The sequence below is a fragment of the Lissotriton helveticus genome, chromosome 10 (assembly GCF_964261635.1).
Source record: "Lissotriton helveticus chromosome 10, aLisHel1.1, whole genome shotgun sequence".
Lineage (NCBI taxonomy): Eukaryota > Metazoa > Chordata > Amphibia > Caudata > Salamandridae > Lissotriton > Lissotriton helveticus.
Window position 1 is genome coordinate 811,508,890 of NC_136071.1, and position 21,803 is coordinate 811,530,692.

Genomic DNA, 21,803 nt, shown 5'->3' on the forward strand with positions numbered 1-21,803 from the left:
CCATGTACGGTGGGTGTACGGCACGTACCCCATGTACGCTGGGTGTACGGCACGTACCCCGCATGATCACAGGGGTACGGCGCGTACCCCTGTGATCATGGGGGGTACGCGCCGTACGGTGTGTAGGTGATCGTGCGCTTTTCCGTACGAATCGACGTGTACCGTACGAATCGCGTCCTGGTCGGCCGATCGGGATCGGAATCGTCCGGTCGTACGGCGTCCGTACGAGTCGTACGGAAACGGCTCCGGATACGATTCGTACGGACGGGGATTTTACCGGATCGGAATCGGCCCCTGAATGTCTGTGCCAGAGTCTGGGTGTCAAACTGAACTAGAACTTTACACTAGTAAGGTCAGTATCCTGCACTATTTTTCTGATACAGAAAAAAAAGGACTGGTTAAAGGTAGCAATTCACAAAGCACAGGATGCTGTCAACACCACTTCATGTGGTACCTCTGCCAGTGCCAGATATAGGGCAGCGTGACCGGTGCTAGCACACCAGGCACCAAGGTCAAAGGAGTGCACTCTGAATGACAGTCTGAACCAAGGTAAGAGCAGCCTACAGAGATCTTTGTGTGCATGGAATTGTTCAGGGGACAATTAAAACAACAAGATAACTTTGTTGGTTAATGCACTGAGGGTTGAATCTGCAATTTGCCTAGTCACAGTTTAGACTCAGGATATAATAGCATAGACAATTTATGTTCCATCTGCAAAGCCCAACATGGGACAAGCCGATCACAGATTAGTAATAGTATGTTGATAGCTTAGTGGGTTATTGTTTTTGTCACAGTGATCATTTTATTTCTTGGAGTTCATAATTAATCCTAATATAGCTCATTGAAGTCATTAAAGCGCTTCATGCAAATTGAAAGTCATAGGTGTAGAACCTTATTGATTTTTCCCATCAATCTGTTGCTATTCTAAGGTTGCTAAAAAGGGCTCCTCCGGAAATCATTATGGCATTTAATGGGTGGATTTATTAAAACTTTGTGCCAGGTTTTCATGGTCTGAAATGTTGGTTGAAGCTTACATTTCAGTACAAATTCTGAATTGCATTTGACAGTATCCCTAGTGTAACAGAAAGTAGCACTATGCACTACTTTACATCAAGGAGACGTTTCCATGCACTTACTCATTATTTTGATACAAATTCTCATCCTTACACTTCCCCGAAGAACCCACCTGACACCACACCACACCACACCTCACGCAACTCCACAGGCTCCCCGTACAGAAGAGATGCTATTTTCAAGCTACTGGCCCAAGCATACAAGAGTCTACGCAACCAAGGACCTGCCTATATTAATAACTGACTGAACTTGCACCAACTGTCGAGAAAACTTGGCTACTCCTCTCTTTTACGTGCCCACACTCCCCGCATCTACTGAAGCAGAAGTGGAGGATGGTCCTCCGATATTGCACAAACAGCCTCCCCACGCAATTCTGGATCATTACCTCACTTCTGGAATTCCAAAGGGCCCTCAAGACCTGGCTATATTTAAATGAGCCTCTGGGATGTAAAAGCACCGGGATACCCTGTTGGGTGATTAGCCATGCTTTACAAATCCTGATTGATTGATTGATTATCCCTATCTGCTAACTTTGATAAAAAAGGAATGACATCACAAAATTACATCTCCTTGAGGCAGGCGTAAAGCTGGCATAAATATTTGGTTTCATCGAACCTTTCAAGCTTTCCATGTGTGCTGCCCCCTTGCAGTACACATACAAAGTGGTAAAGTGTTAAAATGTATCAAAGCATATAATGTTGTACTTGAAGGGTACATTTTTAATATAAAACCTAACCTTGACATTACACAAACATGGTGCAAGGGCGTGCATTGGTACAAGGCAGCTTATGGTGCAACAGTACTGGAGGAGAGAGTAACAGCACCATATCTTAGTAGCTATGGTACTGGTGTGCTTTCTCCTTTTAATGCAACGTAGTACAGCAAACTTTGGTTATTGCGCATAAAATAAATAATAAATCAGCTCCTTCACTTCTCCAGACCAAACACTCTTCTCATAAAATGCCTACTAGTATGGATGACTTGTGACTTCCACACTTTGTATTCCTTATTGTCTTAGGCATTTCCTATACATTAACTAACACACTTTTATGTCTCCTTGTCTCTGTATAATGTTTGTGATGTAAAGCACGCTGACAATCTATATTTAGATGAGTAGTGCTGAAAAATAAGTAAATGTGAGAAAGGACTAAGGATAGATGAGGGGCACCATTAGAGAGTGGTAGTGAGGGAATTCATGAAGGAGGTCATTTTGGGTGCGCCAACAAAGACTGTTTCACCAGGCAAGAGCAATGCAAAAGCTGGCCCTTCCTCCAGGACATAGATAGAGATCAAAATTCGGGTATGAGGGCATTCTTGATGTGACCCCCCAAGTCAAAGAAAAGGTTGTGGCCCTTCCATTTCCATCAAGAGGCCTAGGCCTCTATGCACATGGTATATTAGTGTGGTGGCAGGGCCAAAAAAAAGTCAGGATACCAACTTCACAAGCAGTCGTGCACTTAGGACATGGACAAGGACCCAAATACCGTGCAGGCGATATTACTGTCCTAACAGAGTCTAAATTATTTTACTGAACTGTCCATTTCAGTTTCTCTGGAAATGTTAGAATAGGTCCCATAGCACCCATTCAAACTGCATTCATTCACACCCACCCCAATTTTCATGATTCCATCACTACCTTGTCCATACCTCCATCTACAAAATCCCATCCACAACCCCTTATTCACAGGCCATCAGAGTCTCTATGTCTAATGGTCTGACCTCAATAACACTGCTTGCTGTTTTGTGTTCTTCCTTTCTGGGCCCCAGGCTGTCCTGCTGAAGCTTTGGTCACTTCTACCTCAACCAGTCCTCAGGGTTCTCTGCTGAGCCTCAGAGCCCATTCTATTTAGTCTGTCAGCACCTCTACACTTCAGATGGCCATGCTCTCACCACCTCCCTCATCTTACTGCCATCAGCTCTTAGACCCCCATGACAAGCCTTAGCCATTACACGTGTAGCAGTTCTGAAACCCCTCAAGCCACACACTATGGTCTCTTTCTGAACCCCCACCACTTTACCACAGACCACTACCCTGGCTATTTCATCCTTTCGCTGCCATTAAGTGAGTTTGCCCTCTTATTTCGACCCTAAGTGCCCAGAACACCTCTTTCCTTGGGACCTCACATGCCACTATCAACTTTCAGTGCCTGACCACCTCTCTAACTACTAACACTAACTCCCAAGCCTGTAGGCTACTGGGTCTTGTAATCCCCTTGCTCGTCCACAGCACCTAAGCCATTGCCTCTCAGTCTCAGAAGCCACTTGCTAGTCCACACAGGCTGTCAGACTCCTCTAGGTCCTCCCCTATGTAAATTTTGAAAACTCATCTACTAGCTCAAAAAGCTAATGTACAAAACGTTTAAAGCTTTCTGCTGGCCCTCAGAAATTGTAAGATCTTTCTGCAAGTCCTTATTTCAGTTCTGCCAGCTTCAACCCAGAAACCCATATGCTACTCTTTGCAGATTGCACTTTAATGGATATCTCATCTAACCTGCTCTGTAAGAACTATCCATTTTCAGCTTGCCCTCAAATCTTCAGACACTTCTTTCAGCAATCAGAGCCACTACACCAGTGCGCAGACCACCTCTCTAATTGTTGCATTTCAATGGCACTTCTTTTTGTCCTCAGAGACCCTCAGCGGACTCTCTGAAAGTATCTTTCTAGGCCTGGGGTCTCCAACCTTTTCTGTAGTGAGAGCTACTTCTGGTCAGGGAAAATCATTGTGAGCTACTGAAGGCTAAACAACTCATCTATTGTTACCAGACACCTCCACACCCAGCTTCATTGCTTAATGGCTAATTTCCATAGTGCCAGATACCATGGTTTGAATAACATACTTTGACTAACGGCACTATGACAGGGCTGCCGTCTGTGTCAGTGAGAGCACGGTCACTGGGTATATCTGAACATATGTGCGTATGAATAGGATATATTTGTATAGGTGACTGACAGCCTTTGTCATATGTACTTGCACCACAGGACATACTTTTTACCATATGTGTCACTGTCACTGTAACATACAAAAAAAATGTACATGGGAGAAATGTAAAGGTGCAGAAAAATATTCTGTAAACATTTTCATAATATGGAACATTTTTCTGCACTTTAAGTTCTCTCATTTAAAAAATGACTGTATTTTTCAGTTATACTTATGACACAGTATCTACTGGCCACTGGGAGTAAGGGGCATGCTGTTTGTAAATTTGAAACTTTGAAATGAAGAGTTGATGTAATCGTTAAGGTAAATTTTCATTTTCATTTTCTCCTACTTAAAAGCATTCAGAAACATCACTTTGTTCACAGTTCCAATACTGAGTTTACAAGGACTTTTATTTAAGAGTCAAATATCTCAGTGCTTCAGTTGTTCACCTCTGTGACCCATCCTGGGCCATATATCTGACTGAGCAATGTAAAACAAACACAGCCTTCCCTTAACTTCAAAAGGTAAAATATGACCTTGTTCCTATTTAAAAATTAACTCAAGGCTGTGAGCTACTCCAAAGTAGTCTGAGAACTACTGGTAGCTTGCGATCCACTGGTTGGAGACACCTGCTCTAGACCATGGTTTGCTGTCCTGCACCCTACGTGGCTAGCCTGTGATTCCTGTTTCTGATCTTGGCATTCAAATGCACAATGTCTTTTTCAGCTTTCATATTTCTTTACCTCCCTCAAATACTGAGTTTTGCCAGTTTTTAGTTTCTACTGACTTGAGGCTCTAGCATTACTTCTCGTCAAGAGTCTGTTTACTACTTTGCCAGCTCTTGCAGACTACTGAACACATCTGTTGCCCATTGCTGCTCTTAGAACTTCTCCTATGACACTCACAACCTCAAACCTTTCCTTAGAATACCTCTTTTGGTTTTCTGGTTTAACCCTTGCCTCAAGAGCCCTTCTGCCTGGCCCCAGACTACTTCTCCATGATCTTGGGTGGCCGTGCAGCCTGCCAGGTGTTTTTAGACTTTAAACCTGACTACTTTTTTCATACATCTCTGAAAATCAAAGTTTCAAAGACAGATCTACTGATGTTGATACTCAGAGTCTCTTCGCTGCCAAAAACCTCCGCTGCATATGTACCTCCACAGCCCACCAACTTGCCCTCAGAGTCTGCATGGCCATTTGCCTGGAACTGAAGCTCCAACTGCTGGCCTTGGTTTTCAGTGCTAACACAACTAGCTATCAGAGCCCTTAGTTACTAAGAGTGGCACAGTGGACCATCTAAACCCATCTATCTGCAGCCTTTCTCCCCCAATCTTCTGGGTGTCAGAGCCTTCTTATGATGCCAAGCTCGCCTTTGCTATTTCGCGTGGCCATTTGAACTGCTTTATTAGTCATACACTATTTTTGCTGAATTTAGCCCCAGAGTTTCTCAATACACTTCTACCTCTTTGGCTTTCTTCCCGGTCAGGTTGCTTGTCTGTCGTCAGATTTTCCTGTTCCTCTGCCTTTAGTCAATCCACTAGGTCAAGATTTGAGGTTGGGTGGTTAATCACCACCTCATTGGTAGTGAAATTTCCATGCCCAAGTTGTGATGTTAAGGTCTCTCTAGGGTCCTTTAATTTAGAGCGCTGGATTACTTTGCCTGATGCGTTTGTTCTTTGATCCATCATAATCAGTCCCTCTACTATGTCTCTATTGACCATAATCAACCTAATGGTATCCGTCATCTAATTTCCTCCCTCCAAGCGCACTGCACTCTCTATGTCTGAGCGCACTACACACAAGCAGTGCCTCTTGTTCCTGATCCAGTGTATAATTGTATTTTTTAATGAGTCTTCATCCTCCCTATTTCCTGCTATAACCTTGGATATATTAGTTAAATATACTTTCCGACCTTCTTCGCTCCTTTATGACTGTTGCCTGCACAATGGTTTAGACAGGTAGTTAGCCTCATGTTGTGTTCTAAATATGGGCCTTCAAGTTTGTAAATTATGTAGAGGTCTTGGAGCACCTTCTTGAGTTATTTGTGACCATGTTTTAAATTGTGGTCTATCCGAGTGTATTATGTATTTTGCATCATTACCTATGGTGTTATGCCTGTCACTATATCTCTGTTGTGATTGGGAAGCTGCCCCCTTCCAGGACCCTCTGGGGGGATAGAATTTGCAGGATGATTCTGGTTCTCATATTTGTATATCCTGCCAACTCTCGAATTGTGACTAACTAATGGCTTAACTACTCGTGCTTGTTGCCCCTTATCTCACTTATGTGAGTCGGTAGAGTTGGTTACATGAATGGCATCTAGTTTACTCTTTAGTGAGGTTACTATAGATTTTAAAATCCCTACCTCATAAAAAAAAATAACTTCCTCAACTAGTGCTTGTATTACCTTAGATTTGTCCAGGCACCTTCTCCCTTGCTTGCTTAGTGATCGAGCAACCTCTTTGGGTACTATGAGCTATTTGCATATACTACTAGAATGAGTCACTGCCCCCTCTATAGGGGCCCTTCCAGGGTTTTCCTCAGCTTCGGCTAGAAGCGTGTATATATTTGCAAGAGCGATGCCTCCAGTGTCTACTTTACCCATGCTTTCGGTCACCACCTACCCTTGGTCTACTGGTCCGTTGCCTATTTTTTCCACTGCTGGTGACTTCTGTGTTGAAGTGGTAGATGTAATTTGTGGGTTGGTCATTGTTAGTGCTTGATTAGAGGAGGATTGCTGACTAGTTACATGCACTATGGCATCGTTTTGGTGTAATAGTGTTTGTTGTTTGTGTGCTGCCTGCTTTGCATAGAAAGATGTAATCTTCTTTTTGGGGGGTGCCTTATGTTTCTTAACCGCTCCTTTGAGCATAGTCTCTACCTTTTCTATTAAAGGATCTATCTCGGCTATTGTACCGTTTCCACCCGCACTTTCTCTTAGTTTTGGTGTTTTTCCCTTCCCCATTGGTGCTTCTGAGGCTATACTTTTACCCATAGTCAGACTGTTTAGAACTCACGAGTTTGTTGCTTTTCCTCTACGTATAATCAAGGGAAAAGGGAAAAGGATCCTGACATGAGAGCCTCAAGATAGAGTGTGTCAGAACAATAAGAGGTAGGAATGTGCAAGAAGAATATACTGTGTCATATGTGTCTTCGGGTCGTGATTCATATTAGTTTGTTACCCAGCCTGTTCAACTCAACCCAGTCTAACCTTCCAATTTTGTTTAGATCCCTTGCATTTTCACGTGTGGCACAGTACCTTCTTCGATGTCTATGTCAGTTCTTTAATGTGGATGATGATGCAGCTGGAAGGCAATATGTGCTCTGCAACCACAGTTCTCAGGAGTGCCAGAGTAAGAGAGGGGGCCCAGCGTTGACAGCTTAAGATACATGAATAAAAACTGTTTACATGTGGGTTATCCTTATATAGATGGCCTAGACTCACACAGGTCTCCTCCTCCCATACTTCTTCCTTTCAGTCCTTCTATCCCTTCTGATCTTGGTCCTTCCCCTTGTCCTGCCTTAAATCCCCCTTTTTGTGGTTGTTTAGGTCTTCCTAGTCATCTTTCAGGCCCTGGTCCCCGTAGCTCTGGTTATCCTGGTAATGGTTTCCCAAATCTTTTTATTCTTTCCAGCCCTGTTCCGTTTCGGTACTATCTGGTCCGGCCCATTCCATGTATTGCCTCTTCCCAGACTTTCTGGTCCTGGTCCCCTTTGTCTTAATCATACTGATCCTCACCACCATGATCATGTGGCCTTCTTCACTGGCCCTATTATCCTGGTACTCTGTGTGTGGCACACATAGTGCCACACACAGAGTAGTGTTTGCTTCATCCGGACCCCTGCCGACTTGGGTGGTCTTGTACTGGGTCTACTTGTCCTGATCATTTTTTCAAGGGCCTCTTTGGCTGGGTCTAGTCATTTTGGTCCTGATCGGGTCCCCTTGGTTCTCCTGGCTCAGGTTTTCTGGTCTGTCTGATCCTTGTCTCCATAGACCTGCTATGCCATGTCCTTATGCTTATGCTCCACTTGACGCTTCAAGTTGTTGTCCCTTTGGTTCTGATTACTAGTCCTCTGCACTGTTTCTGCTTAGATTGATAGTTCTAGTTCATTTAACCCACCTCCATCTGGCCCCTCCCCTAATGTCCCGAAACCACCCTTCAGAATCTTCTCATGCTGTTCTTCCAAATCCTGTTACCCATGCTTTAGGTATCCTTGGTACACCTGGCTTCTTGTGTCCTGGACTTTTTGGGCCATGTCGCCCATTTTTAGATTGCCCTGGCCCTTCTGACCCTGTGCCTTGTCATTATGGTCCTTCTGACACCGTACCTCATTGTCCCGGACCTCTTGGCCCTGGCAACGTTGTTTGGCCTTGGTCATTTGGATCATGGTCTTCCTGGCCATCCAGGTCCAGTTTTTCTTGCATTAGCTGCCCTGGTCCCCATAACCTACCTTACACTAGTCTTGCTATCCCCATGTCCTGGACTTTCTGTTCCACTTCATGCTTTTGATAGTGCCAAAAGTTTTTAAATAAAGCTCAAGAACAGGATGGTTGTCAATACAATGCTAGTCAGCACATTTGTCATATATTGAAGGCTATGTCAGGAAGAATACCAGTGCAACATGAACACTAAATGCATGAATGTTCTCCACTCTTTGCCACTGGATGGCTGTGGTTATTTTCCTAGGCTTCAGAGAGTATAACTAGAGCGTATAACTATTGCCACTGAAATGCGTATATCAGACATTTGCTTGGGCTTGCTGTTGAAGTTATGTCTCCCAGCTGAATGTATTAAACATCACCCTCAAAGAACAAACTACTGCTCTTGAAATGTTATTTAAGAATTTCTGGTGCTATAACCAGTCCTAGTTACCCTGACAATCCTAGGCCTGGGCCCCGTCCTCTGGGTCCTTATGTTTCTACTCCTAAAAATGTTCTTCTGGTCATCCTAGTCTTTCCTGGTTCCCCCATGTGTGCCCTCCCCAGCTTTGCTTCTTTTTGGTCCTGTTCCTCGAATATGAATTTACCTTGAAAAAACAAAGACAGGAGGCATTTGTCAAAACAGGAGCAGTTGGTTTCTTCAAACAATACTGCTGGGAGTGCAGTCTACAGAAATGGGTCAGAGGACCGACTCAAAATACAATAGATTTGAATTTTCTTGAAGCAACATAAAACAATTGATAGGTCTTGTTTCGATAGTTAAAAATAGGATTTATCATGGGTCATAAATAACTCCCACCTGATGACAATCGCAAGTGGGTCCCGACCTTGTGTAGACACAATAAGGGTCAGTAGGTAACATGTCCAGATGTCTGGTATTTGGAGCACATGATCACTACGTGTGTAGCGTTTGCTGTGTCCTGTGTGGTTAAGTGTTCCTAACTTCATGTGGCATCCAAAATTATGGTGTTTTGGGAAAGTGCGCTCCTCCTGCCATATGTGTTTTGTTGGAGCCAACCTCCCCGGACTATTGTGATTTTTCCTATTTGCACATCTGTCCTGCTGGTTATGTGTCACCCCACCTGTGAACAGTCAATCAGAGGCCGAGTGGCTAGGGCGCAGGGCCTGCCTGACTACGTATTTCTGACTCAGGTTTGATGGAGCGGTCATATCTGGGGATTTCGAGAACTGTGATTCTATTTCGTTCTTATACACACACATATCATTAAGTACATCTACATCAATATTAACAGACCTCATGGCCACCTTGTCATGTGTTTCTTCACCCTGTAACTTCTAATCGTGTTACTGCAGGTCCTGCTGGTCTCTTTGGCCGATCTGGCTTCTTGTATCTTGGTCCCTGTAATCTATGTCGTCCTGGTTTGGATTTTCCTGGTCATCCTGGCTCTACTTCTTATCCTTTTGGTGCTCTTAGTAGTGCGCCCACGTATCCGAACTTGCGTATCCTTGTTCTCCCTGTTCAGGTCCGGTGGGGTCTGATCATTTTGGTCCTGGTCTTCTGGCCATCCATGTCCAGTCTCCTTCATCTCCCTGACTTTGGTTGGCCTCATTACGTCTGATCCACTTCACCCTGAACCTGCTGCCCGAGGTCATCAATATGCTCCACTTAGTACTCTGAACCTTGATACCCTAGATACAGATCTTTATGGACATTGTAGCTCTGTTTCTGGCCCTCCTGATCATGATCACTTTAGTCCACCTCATCATCCTTGCTCTGGTCCGCTAGGTACCCTTGATTCTGCCCCCCAGGAGAATCTAGTTTTTTGTCCTGCTTATCCTGGTTTCCTAGTCCTACTGGCCATTGCCTTTCTGGTCCTGATCTTTATAGTCTTCCTGAATCTGGTCCTGAGTTCTCCTGGTCCTCCTGCTCCTTGTCCTCATGGTTCTGTAATAATATAAACTGGCCCGCCGGTGTTCATTCTTGACTTTTCAAATTCTGATCATCCAGGATCTCCTCTTCATGCTAACCTAAGAATATTGCAAGATACTTATTACAATCTCTCACATTTTTCCCTTGGTACGTTCCACCGCCCCCTCCCTTTCCCCTTAGCTTGGAATGCTCCGCTGAAGCTTGGGTTGGAATGTTGACAGATGTCATTTGTTGAGGAGAGTTGGATGGCCATTAAAGCATACACTGAACTTACTCAACAATACTATTGCTACGTGTCTCCCTTTTCCTGGTTCTCCTGTTCCACATGCACCTGGCCCTTTTCATCCAACTCACCATTTTTCTGGAACTCATCCCTCCTGATCGTGTACCCAGGTTTTTCTTGCTCCCGGGTTTTCCTGTCCTTAATCCTTCCGGTGCTGGTCCTCCTGAGCATCTTAGTTCTGCTACTTCTTTGTCTGGTCCCCCTGGATCTGGTCTTCTGGTGCTGATCCCACCAGCCTTGGTTACCCTGGACTTTAGAGTACACTGAGCCTCCTTTCCCCACTTCTTCTACTAACTAGTTCTAGTATCATGAGATAGAAACACTAAGAATCTATGCCTGAAAGAACAGTGGGCACAGTGTATTTATTCAGCTGGCAGCTGAGTGAATAGATACTTCCATTGTGAATGACCTAGATGTTTTGCCTCTCTTTCTCCTTCTTTAACTTTCCCTGTTCCACAGAAGCCCCTTTACTGTATCTTTGTATCTTACACAATTTCTTCCTGGAAGTGCCCGAAAATGCTATGCCCCTTACAAATGCCACATCCAGTTAGGCCTAGATACCACCTATCTCTCTGCACTCCATTTGCTTTTGCTTATCGGATGCTGCTGTGAAGTCAGGTTTGATATACTAAGTATGACGAAAGTGAATTGTTGTATGGTGTGGTTTTGTGACCTTACTGTATAATAAACTCTCAAATCTATCATAGTAAACCGCATCTTAACTCTGGGTAGCTGTGGCTACGAGAAGTCAGGCTTTAACAAAGAAACAAATGAAAAACATTTATAAGTAACACAACAGTTGAAAAGAAAGAAGCACAAAACAAAGTACATCCAATACCAATTTATAAAAAGATATCTTCCTTTGAAAAATATTTAGTCACCATAATGAACAAAACCCACCGGAGAGGTCTGGAGATATAAACCAATATAAACCATTAAGCAAATAGTAAATCACTCTTTTTCATTTGAATCACAAACAAGCATGGGCAAATACTGCGGCTAGCGGTTGTTTTGAAAACCTTTAAAAACTTTTGTAAAGCTGTATTATACTAATTTGGCCAACTCTGGTAGGGGGCAAGTCACAGTGGCCAAAAAGTCTTGGCAGTACAGTTCCCCTACAGTCAAAGCAGTATCCAGTCTGATAACAGGTTTGCTAGTCCGCTGTCCACAGTCAAAGTCACAATGGGGAGACTTTGACCACAGAGGTCGATGTCCCTCAAACTCCAGTTGAAGTCCTGCCAAAAAACAGTTGCCGCTGGTCTATTGGTCTCCAGTTACAATGAAACCAGTGGTTCCCTTCAGCTGAGGCATGTGTCTGTCTTGGTTGACCAAACTGCACTCTGTGGACTCTCCTGGTTGCGGCAAATTCTGGTGCAACTTTTGAGCATTGAAACATTGTCTTTTGAACAGCGCTTTGACAGTCAGAAGTGGTCAAGTATTGTGGCTGCCAAATCACCAAGGTGCACTTCTTAAGCTTGTGTGGCTCTGTAGCTGAAACAGGAAGTCAGCCAATTGACTCTTGTGTCTTTCCTTCAGTCTGGGGCTCATGAATGACTTTTTCTCGAGCAGGGCACCACAGGCATGGTCCTCTCTATGCTAGCCCAGGAGCAGAAGGTGAAGTCCAATCTTTGGAGCAGCATCTCTTTTTGCAAGTCCTGGAAGAAGAGCAGTCCTTTTTCAGCCCTCTTTCGAGTGCACACATGATCTGAGGTCAGGGTGCCAGGGGTGCCACTTTTATGCCAGTAAATTGCTCCAGGGGAATGCGGTGACAACTAGCCAATGGGCTACTAGGTCTGCTCCAACCAGATTATTACCTTCCTGCCAAGTGTTGCATCTAGCTATCCCAGGATGCAATAAAGATTAGTTTACTTTTATTTGCATAGCTAATTAAAACCATTTCCATACAAATGACCCTGAATGCAGTAAAAGACATCAAATACAACATTAAAAACTTCTCTGGTCCGTCATTTGCCAGTAATTGAGCTATTTAAAACATTCATTAGTATAACTGGAGGCAAGTCTACGGATATAAGATTAAATCGCAGAAATGTAAACTACTTAGCCCACTTCACTGTACAGAACAAAGCCAATAAGAACTGTCCATTGAAATAAAATGGTTTCCTAACCATTCTCCTAAAATTCTAAGTTTAGAGACTAAGGGGGTCAGTGGTGAGTGACTACTTGGATTGTGCAAATTGGATCGTTAACATGATTAGAAAAACGAATTTGCTAGAACTCTCAACCACAAGTTTACCCCAAGATTTACTCCTAGGGGGATGTACAGTACCAAACATTGTTTATCAAAAGTGTGCAGGTAGGGGTCCCTGTGTAAAGTGCTATGGTGCCATTGAGCTACCAGCAAGCAATTCCATTTGAAAAAGGTTGTGAAAGAGCCATGTATTAGAGAGGGGCATAATTTAAAGTACATTAATGCCAAACTGCAGCAGAGTTTTTATTTGTGTGTAAAGTGCTCTAACAGCCTCCTTAATGATATCACACCTCGTAGGTATTGCAGAGTATAAAGTGCAAATGTGCCTATGCATTATAGTGCCTTGGTGCTAAGTAAAGTGCCCCTGCATGCCTTCCTTCCAAATAATGGCAGGAGGGTCCCGTAGCTGGATGGCACCCTACTAGGGCACGCCTCAGCTGCTTCGTTAAGTTCTATGGCCAATACCCTTTTGTTTCGCCACTGTCCTGAGAAGTTTTACCATAATGGCATGCAGTTCATACTTAAGTCCAGCGGGTTGAAACACACTACAACTGTCTCCCTGCATGATCTTATCTCTCTCTCTTGTTGAAATGTATGCATAGAAGCTTTCAGCAACCATCCAAGGTGGCTTTGCAGAGGCACAGAATGTGAATATTGTCCTCTGGTGCTTGTCCGCAGAGTCTGCAAGGTCCCCAGTCTTCCTTTCTTCTCCAAGGCGGCAATGTGTTCATATAGGCAAAATCCCCAGTCTCTATTCAAAAAACTGTTCCTTTGCATAATTATTGTAAGGTGTGGCTAGATAGCCTTGAGGGGATACCTCTGTGTAGTCCTGGGTGTTAGCCCCCCAAGGCTCATCCTTGCCAATGTTTGCCTGGGTTTCAAAAGAGAAAGTGCATTGGTGTTTAGCTTTGATATTCTTTTTAGCTCACTGGGGCACAGGTAAAGGGCCTAGGCAGATAAGAGCTGAGAGTAGTTGCATGAAGGATCCCATAGGTGAAAGATCCCCACCCCTGTATTTCCAGCCAGAGGTGTGGGCCCGAAAGCCCTCGTTTGTGAGTTTGAGGCCTTGGCAGCAGTTCACAAAAGCCGCCTGTGGGCCCAAATTTGTTTTACTAGGCCAACTCCAGCCTAATTTGTGAAGGGGTCGTGTGCGCTGGCAGGTGGAAAATGGCCTTGAAGATTTTTTTATTTTATTTTTGAAATATTTTTATTAGCATTTGTAACCAATACAAACACAACTGGCATGTCACAAGTAATTATACACGCACACAGGAGCCCCCCTGTCCCCCCACCCACCACCCATGGTGACAGCATTGTGGCCATCAGTACAACAAGATCCGGCTTCATCCTAAAAGACATTATTCTGCGGTACTCTTTTATTCTCCCACCAACTCCCCTCGGGTCTAGGGCCCATGGCCTGCCACCCACCAACTTGGAGCACAGCCTTACCCAGTAGGACTCTCAGTATGTCAATCTGGTCCCCGACCCCCATCAAGAACATGGTACCAGGCCTTGAAGATTTTTGATACAGTGTTATCCAGCACAGTGCTATCCCGGCCCCTAAGAGCCTCACCGCCATGAGACATCATCAGGAGAACTTTCGCTTGCACTACCTGCAAGATTGAGAGAAGCAAATTACCCTTCTTCTTCCTGTGAAGTGAACCTATACCAGCTACCAGTGCTTTGCCATTCCTTTTAATTTCTTCGATTTGGGCTGCAAACCTTCTATTGGGATTATATAGTACTCCAAAGTATTTGTAATCATTGGCTGGTTCCACCATTTTGCTTCCTAGATGCCAATTGTGGCTGCTCAGTGTTTTCCCTGGGATGTTAGGGTTTGAGTCTTTTTCATATTTATGGTGAGACCATTTCTATTTGAATATTCCAAGGTTACATCCAGGAGTCTTCACAGTCCCTACTTTGATCTGCTGGCTAGCAATACATTATCTGCATACTATAGAGTTCATAGTAAAATTACTCCTAGATTTTGGCCATGCCTGTTGACTTTATTTAGTAACACAGAAAGATCTGAGAGGAACAGGTTAAAAGGAGTTAGTGCCAGCACATCATGCTTTAATCCTTCAGTTTTTGGTATGACAGGCTGGGGCCATCCCCCAATGTAATTCTAATACACGTTTGTATGCAGAATTTGTAGTGGCCTTAGAAGATCACCAGGTACATTCCAAGCCGTGAGTTTTGACTACAGAGTGCAGCAGTTTACCATGTCAAATGCATATTTAAAATCTATAAAACATAAATGAACAGCCTGTAAGACGTTGCAAAGTCACTCAGCAGGGAAAGGGCCATGATGTTCGTTGTTGGCCATTCTTTATTTAAGACAAAATTAGAGTGGTTCTAACTGATGTGACAAGTATGAAGGCTCTTCCTTGAAGATTGCCAGTGCAATCCCATTTGGCCCTTGGGCCGCTTCTTGGTGCCCTTTGGAAATTTGCTTCTGGATGTTCTGTGAACAGATTGATCATTTGGAATCTGTCCGAATGTTTGGGCTATTGAACAGATGAGATTTCTAGGTGGAATTTGTTAAACTTGTTTGTGGTTGTGCTTGGGCCTGCTGAGCTGTTTCCCCCTGTGTATTGCTCCTCATCCCAGTTTGAGCATACACATGCTTTGTTTGTCCCAGTCGGCAGTGTATAGATGGGAAGCAATCTGAAGCTCTTGCTTCAGTGTTTCTCCTTGTAGCTCCACAGGCAAATGTGAATTTCTCTTTGAGAGTGCTGTGCCTATCGGACTAAAATACCCAATTAAGAAGCGAACCCAGGTGGCTTCTGAGATGTTAGAACTTGTCACTTTGGGCAGATAGTTGATGCTGTTCACAGTACACCAAAAATGGACTTATTATTTTCTCTTTAAATCACACAGTAACTTTGCCCATAATATGTCACACCTAGCTCTTGGTAGCTCCCACTTCCACTTTTGTAGATCTCTTTTTGCTTTTCTTAGTTCATACCATAGGTCCGGATCACTTGGTGCTCTCCTTGAAAGTAGCACGTTACAACCCATTCTTTTACTACGCTGTATTTCACAACGCGGAACGACTTGCGTTCTTACCACGCAGTGTCATTACTACACAATCTATTATATCAACTCGCAGTAGATGGCGACGTAACATTAGGAATGTAATTTACTATTCCAACTCCAGCCTACGCAATAGTAGGGAAGGTGTTGGAATAGTAAACTATACTATTCCTTATGTTAGAGCGCCATCTACTGCAAGTCGATGTAACAACCGCTTTGTAAAGGCATCGCGGTCTAATGACCGAGAGGTAAAGGTTGTTTCCCGCCCTCCTCAGTACCCTCCATATTTGGTTTACTCACCTTTTTATCTCCCTGAGGAATGGTTCCTCTTCCATGTGCTTAGTATGGTGTTCTTGGCCATTCCATCGAGCCATTGCTGATGTTGAAAAGAGAGTAATGAATTTAGTTGTAAAGCATTCCTAGTTGGTCTTGTGTTGCATTTGCCATATGAAGTATTTCCTTGGGGCCAAATATTCTGCACGAAGGGCTGATCAGCAGGGCCAAGTGCATCACAAAGTCATTGCATCAGTACCTAATAGTCAAAATTTGGGGCAAAGACTTGAGGTGAACATGCAAAAACCATTTCCTCACATTAAGCAAGTATAATCTTGTTAAAAAAGAAGCATACAACTAGCACTCCTTTCAGAAGAAGCCCAATTTGAGCCCTAACATCATAAATCTCAAAAAGAGGATCATGAGCATTAAACAAAAATCAATGTACCCTCATGAGTGAAGAAAATATATAATATACATTAAAACATGCTTATTATTCATTGCAGACAGCCGGATACTCTGTTTCTATCACAAAATATTTATGTACCATATCCAGAACTTCTTGAGACAGAAGATTGTTTCCTATATTTCTTACTTTATTGCTATTTTGACAAAAATATATTTATTCAAAATTGATCCTGATCTGAAGGCTTTTCTTAATCTGTAATCATCTTAGTTTCATTCACGCCCTTAAGTTTGTACATAATTTTGTACATTTGTGTATGCACTTACTTTCAAATGTAATACTCAATTTCTTGCACTCCTTTACAAAATGGCCAGCAGCCTACAATTTCCTGGAGTGTCTTTTAGGTTTGGCGTTAGCGAGATAGAGGGGGCTTTCAGCCATCCTTCTTTATACATGGGTCTGCTGTATTGACATTCCCATTAATCTTCTGCCCATCACAGTATACAACATGGGACAGTCAGAAGAGTATCTTTAGGGGGGTTTTTGGAGTGAAACACCCCTTTAATAATCTCTTAGTCGTGTCACACGGGTGGTCAAGGTGGGTAGGGGCATCAGTGCACCTCGCCTACCTGTACAGTGTGCCTAAAGGCTAGGTTGCATGCTGGCAGGACCAAGGGCAGCTGGGCACAGGTTTGATCTACAATATATATCAGCGCCAGGGGCCCTGTCTGTCACTCACACTTTATCCCTGGTCTAAGTGACCCTAAAGTTAGAATGTGGTGCTCAGGTAGGGAACAGTACACCCTTTACCTGCAACTGAAGGCAGCAGTTGGGTCACTGTCAGACTCTGAGTCCCCACTGCAACATAAGCAGCTTTTCTCACCCAGAATCCATGGTCAGTGTCGGACTGTCCTCTAGGGCAATCAGGTAGTGCCTGTTGGGCTGGTCTGACAGAGCAGTGTGTGGACCAGTTTTTTAGCAGTTTGTGGGCCTGTTTTATGGCTAGGTAGGCTGTTGATTTCCCTGCTATTGCCACAAGTGTTGTTGTCTGAAGCACACACCAATGCATCTAATCGTCTATAACTTGCAATATACCGTTACAGCGTATCTTTATCTCTGCAAGTTTTAAAGTGCCCTGACTTTCAAAGGCAGGTCACTTTTTTAGCTATCTTGTTCGTTAGTAAAGGCCACTTTCATCTTGGTGCCCATATCTCTTTTTCGCCCCTGTTTGACCCTGACCATGGTGCGTGTCATGGTGCTGCTAGAACTCTCAGTTGTGCTCCAGCGATCGTTATTTAGTATTAGGCTTGGGACAGACAAACTGACTCGAAGCCCTCGAAGCACCCAACAGCACCATGTTTCCTCAGCGTCTACTGCAGCATGCCACTTGCCCGACCCCTTTTGGTGAGTCAGGCGGGGCCCACTCTTTTTCTCTTTTTCTGTTTGTCAGTCAATCAATATCATTAAGTTCATAGCCCCTTGAAGGATTGTGCATGGGGACATTGGCCTAAATTGAATGTCCGATGTTCCAGAAGGGCAGGTCCTGTACTCAAGGGCCAATAGGCCCTCAGCCAGTTGGGGGGAGGTCAGTATAAGTTCAATTGTATCTAATGAATGGTTATGGGAAGAGATCCTCCTAACCTTTAAGATATTTCTCTAATTAGTGATCGGCACCCTCTCACGTGTCGGATCCAGTGAATGACCTTGTTTGTGAGTGAGTTCCCCTGTTCGTGACCCAAGTATTGGGAACATTCACCATAAACACTGTCTGCTTCTCAAGGGGGGTGGAAAACCCAAGAGAGTGTCGGCAAGGCACTATGGGTGCGTACAGAGGGGGCTTCACTATAGGAGTGGACAGTTTAATGAAGTTAGTTTCCGGTAACACGCTAGCTTGCCTTATGGCTTGGGACAGCAAGGATGTCGTAGTAAGGCCCGTAGGTAAATGAGATGAAGTAGTGTGTGTGGGGAGGGAATGCAACTGAACTGTTGCACCTGCAGACTTGGTACTGATTGGTAGCATTTCAGAGCGCTGCAGGGTATCTGGTAAGTTGGGTGACATCTGTTGCTGGGTCAGTCTCTTGAAAGTAGCTGCTAGGTCTAGGACTAAAGATTTCAAATCTCTCACCTGAGTAGTTAGAGAATTTATAAGCGAAATTAACATCAGGCCGCTAGCACTGGGAACAATTATGCCCTTCGTTTGGGATTGGGTCGGAAGGACAAAAGATTTCAAATCTCTCACCTGAGTAGTTAGAGAATTTATAAGCGAAATTAACATTAGGCCGCTAGCACTGGGAACAATTATGCCCTCCGTTTGGGATTGGGTCGGTACTTCTGGTAGAAGCACAGTAACCAGCTCATTGGATATGTCTGGGTCGATGTTCAGGGCTGAAAAGCAATTGGAGCAGACTAAAACATTGGGCTCCAAAGGACTCGGCCTAGGCTGTACTGGGGACAGGGAGGGCATCTGAGAGGACAAAGGATTGATAGGCTCTAAACTAGAGCAACTTGAGGGTATCTCGGTGTTACTACTAGATGGCTTTGAGTAGGATAATTTGGAAAACATTTCAGGTATTTGGAATGGCTGGGCACGTTTATCAATTTCGATAGCTTTGTCAGGCAGATTTGTCAAGGTGTCAGTGCTTGGAGCAAGATCTGCCACTAGTATGTATTCGCACTCTTCGACTTGTGATTCAATCCTATCCAGGACATGGATACTGGGCGTTTTCTTGTTTTTCTTCTTGACTTTCTTTGCTTTCCTAGGGCCCTGCACAGAAGTTATTCCTGCAACCCCTCCTGTCCCCTCCATAGCTTTTCGTTTACCCATAATGAAGCAGATAATATGTTTGAGGGGAAGATTGAAAGTACCTTTGTGAGCAGTCTCAGTTCAATTCGATTCGTTCCTGTAGATGGCAGACGGCAGATGTCAGGGGGGTGGCCCTGCCCTGGCTCCTCCTGGCTGTGATGGGCGCGTATGGGCCTGCCCTTGGCCGGGCTACGGCTGGGCGCTGCCCACGCGCGTCCCGCGCTGCGGGAGTTGCGGTGCACTGATGAAGGGTGACGGCGGCGCCGGGCCGTGATGCTGTCTCCAAGCGCCGGAGGTAGTTCTGGGAGCTGAAGTCCCTGGAAATGCCCGCAAGCCGTTTCCCTCACGGCGGAGTGCTGGAGTGTTCTCTCTGCCACCAGGAACACCGACAAATAAATAGAATGCTGAACTGTTCCCCTCACGGTCGTTGGCAAGCCTCTCCCAATGGATTGCGCGTCCCGCGCCGTGGTAGGCGCGGTGCGCCGATGAAGGGTGACCGTGCCGCCGGGCTGTGACGCTGTCTCCAAGCGCCGGAGGTAGTTCTGGAAGCTGTAGCCCCTGGAAATGCCGGCAAGCCATTTCCCTCACAGCGGAGTGCTGGAGTGTTCCCTCTGCCACCAGGAAATCAGACAAAAAGATAGAATGCTGGACCGTTCACCTCACGGTCGTTGGCAAGCCTCTCCCGATGGATTGCGCGTCCCGCGCTGTGGGAGGCGCGGTGCGCTGATGAAGGGTGACGGCGGCGCCGGGCTGTGGCGCTGTCTCCAAGCGCCGGAGGTAGTTCTGGGAGCTGTAGTCCTCGGAAATGCCCACAAGCCGTTTCCCTCACGGCGAAGTGCTGGAGTGTTCCCTCTGCCACCGGGAACACAGACAAATAAATAGAATTCTGGACCGTTCCCCTCACGGTCATTGGCAAGCCTCTCCCGATGGATTGTGTGTCCAGCGCTGCGGGAGGTGCAGTAGGCTGATGAAGGGTGACGGCGGCGCTGGGCTGTGATGCTGTCTCCAAGCGCCAGAGGTAGTACTGGTAGCTTTAGTCCACGGAAATGCCCGCAAGCCGTTTCCCTCACAGCGGAGTACTGGAGTGCTCCCTCTGCCACCGGGAACACAGACAAATAAATAGAATGCTGGACTGTTCCCCTCACGGTTGTTGGCAAGCCTCTCCCGAAGGATTGCGCGTCCTGTGCTGCGGGAGTCGTGGTGGGCTGATGAAGGGTGATGGCGGCGCCGGGCTGTGACGCTGTCTCCAAACTCCAGCGATAGTTCTGGGAGCTGTAGTCCCCGGAAATGCCTGCAAGCCGTTTCCCTCACAGCGGAGTACTGGAGTGTTCCCTCTGCCACCGGGAACACAGACAAATAAATAGAATGCTGGACCGTTCCCCTCACGGTTGTTGGCAAGCCTCTCCCGAAGGATTGCGCGTCCCGCGCTGTGGGAGGCACGGTGCGCTGATGAAGGGTGACAGCGGTGCCGGGCTGTGACGCTGTCTCCAAGCGCCGGAGGAAGTACTGGGAGCTGTAGTCCTCGGAAATGCCTGCAAGCTGTTTCCCTCACGGCGGAGTGCTGGAGTGTTCCCTCCGCCACCGGAAACACAGACAAATAAATAGAATTCTGGACCGTTCCCCTCACGGTCATTGGCAAGCCTCTCCTGATGGATTGCACGTCCCACGCTGCGGGAGGTGCGGTGCGCTGATGAAGGGTGACGGCGGCGCCGGGCTGTGTCCCTGTCTCCAAGCGCCGGAGGTAGTTCTGGGAGCTGTAGTCCCCGGAAATGCCCACAAGCTGTTTCCCTCACAGCGGAGTGCTGTAGTGTTCCCTCTGCCACCGGGAACATAGACAAATAAATAGAATGCTGGACCGTTCCCTTCACGGTCGTTGGCAAGCCTCTCCCGATGGATTGCGTGTCCCGCGCTGTGGGAGGCACGCTGCGCTGATGAAGGGTGACGGCGGCGCTGGGCTGTGACGCTTTCTCCAAGTGCCGGAGGTAGTTCTGGGAGCTGTAGTCCCCGGAAATGCCCGCAAGCCGTTTCCCTCACAGCGGAGTGCTGGAGTGTTCCCTCTGCCACCGGGAACACAGACAAATAAATAGAATGCTGGATTGTTCCACTCACGGTCGTTGGCAAGCCTCTCCCCATGGATTGCGCGTCACTGTGAGGACGGAGGCTGAACGCACCTGAAGTGTCCAACAGATGGCGCCGACTCACCACCCCAACCAGAAAAGGTCAGCGGTCTAGCGGCGGCTGGGAAACTCGAGGAGGCACTCCCGACATCATTGAGGAGGGACAAGTAAAAGGACGGAAGAACAGAACAGTGGGCTTTAACACCAGGAGTGGAGAGCGTACAGAATGGCGATGAGTGAGGAGGATACAGTGACAGAAGGCGAGGACGAAGGAACCCAGAAGAGAGTGACCCCAGCAAAAGCAGCATACAGTGCGACCAAGCCCGGCGGCCCACAGAGGGAGGAGAACGC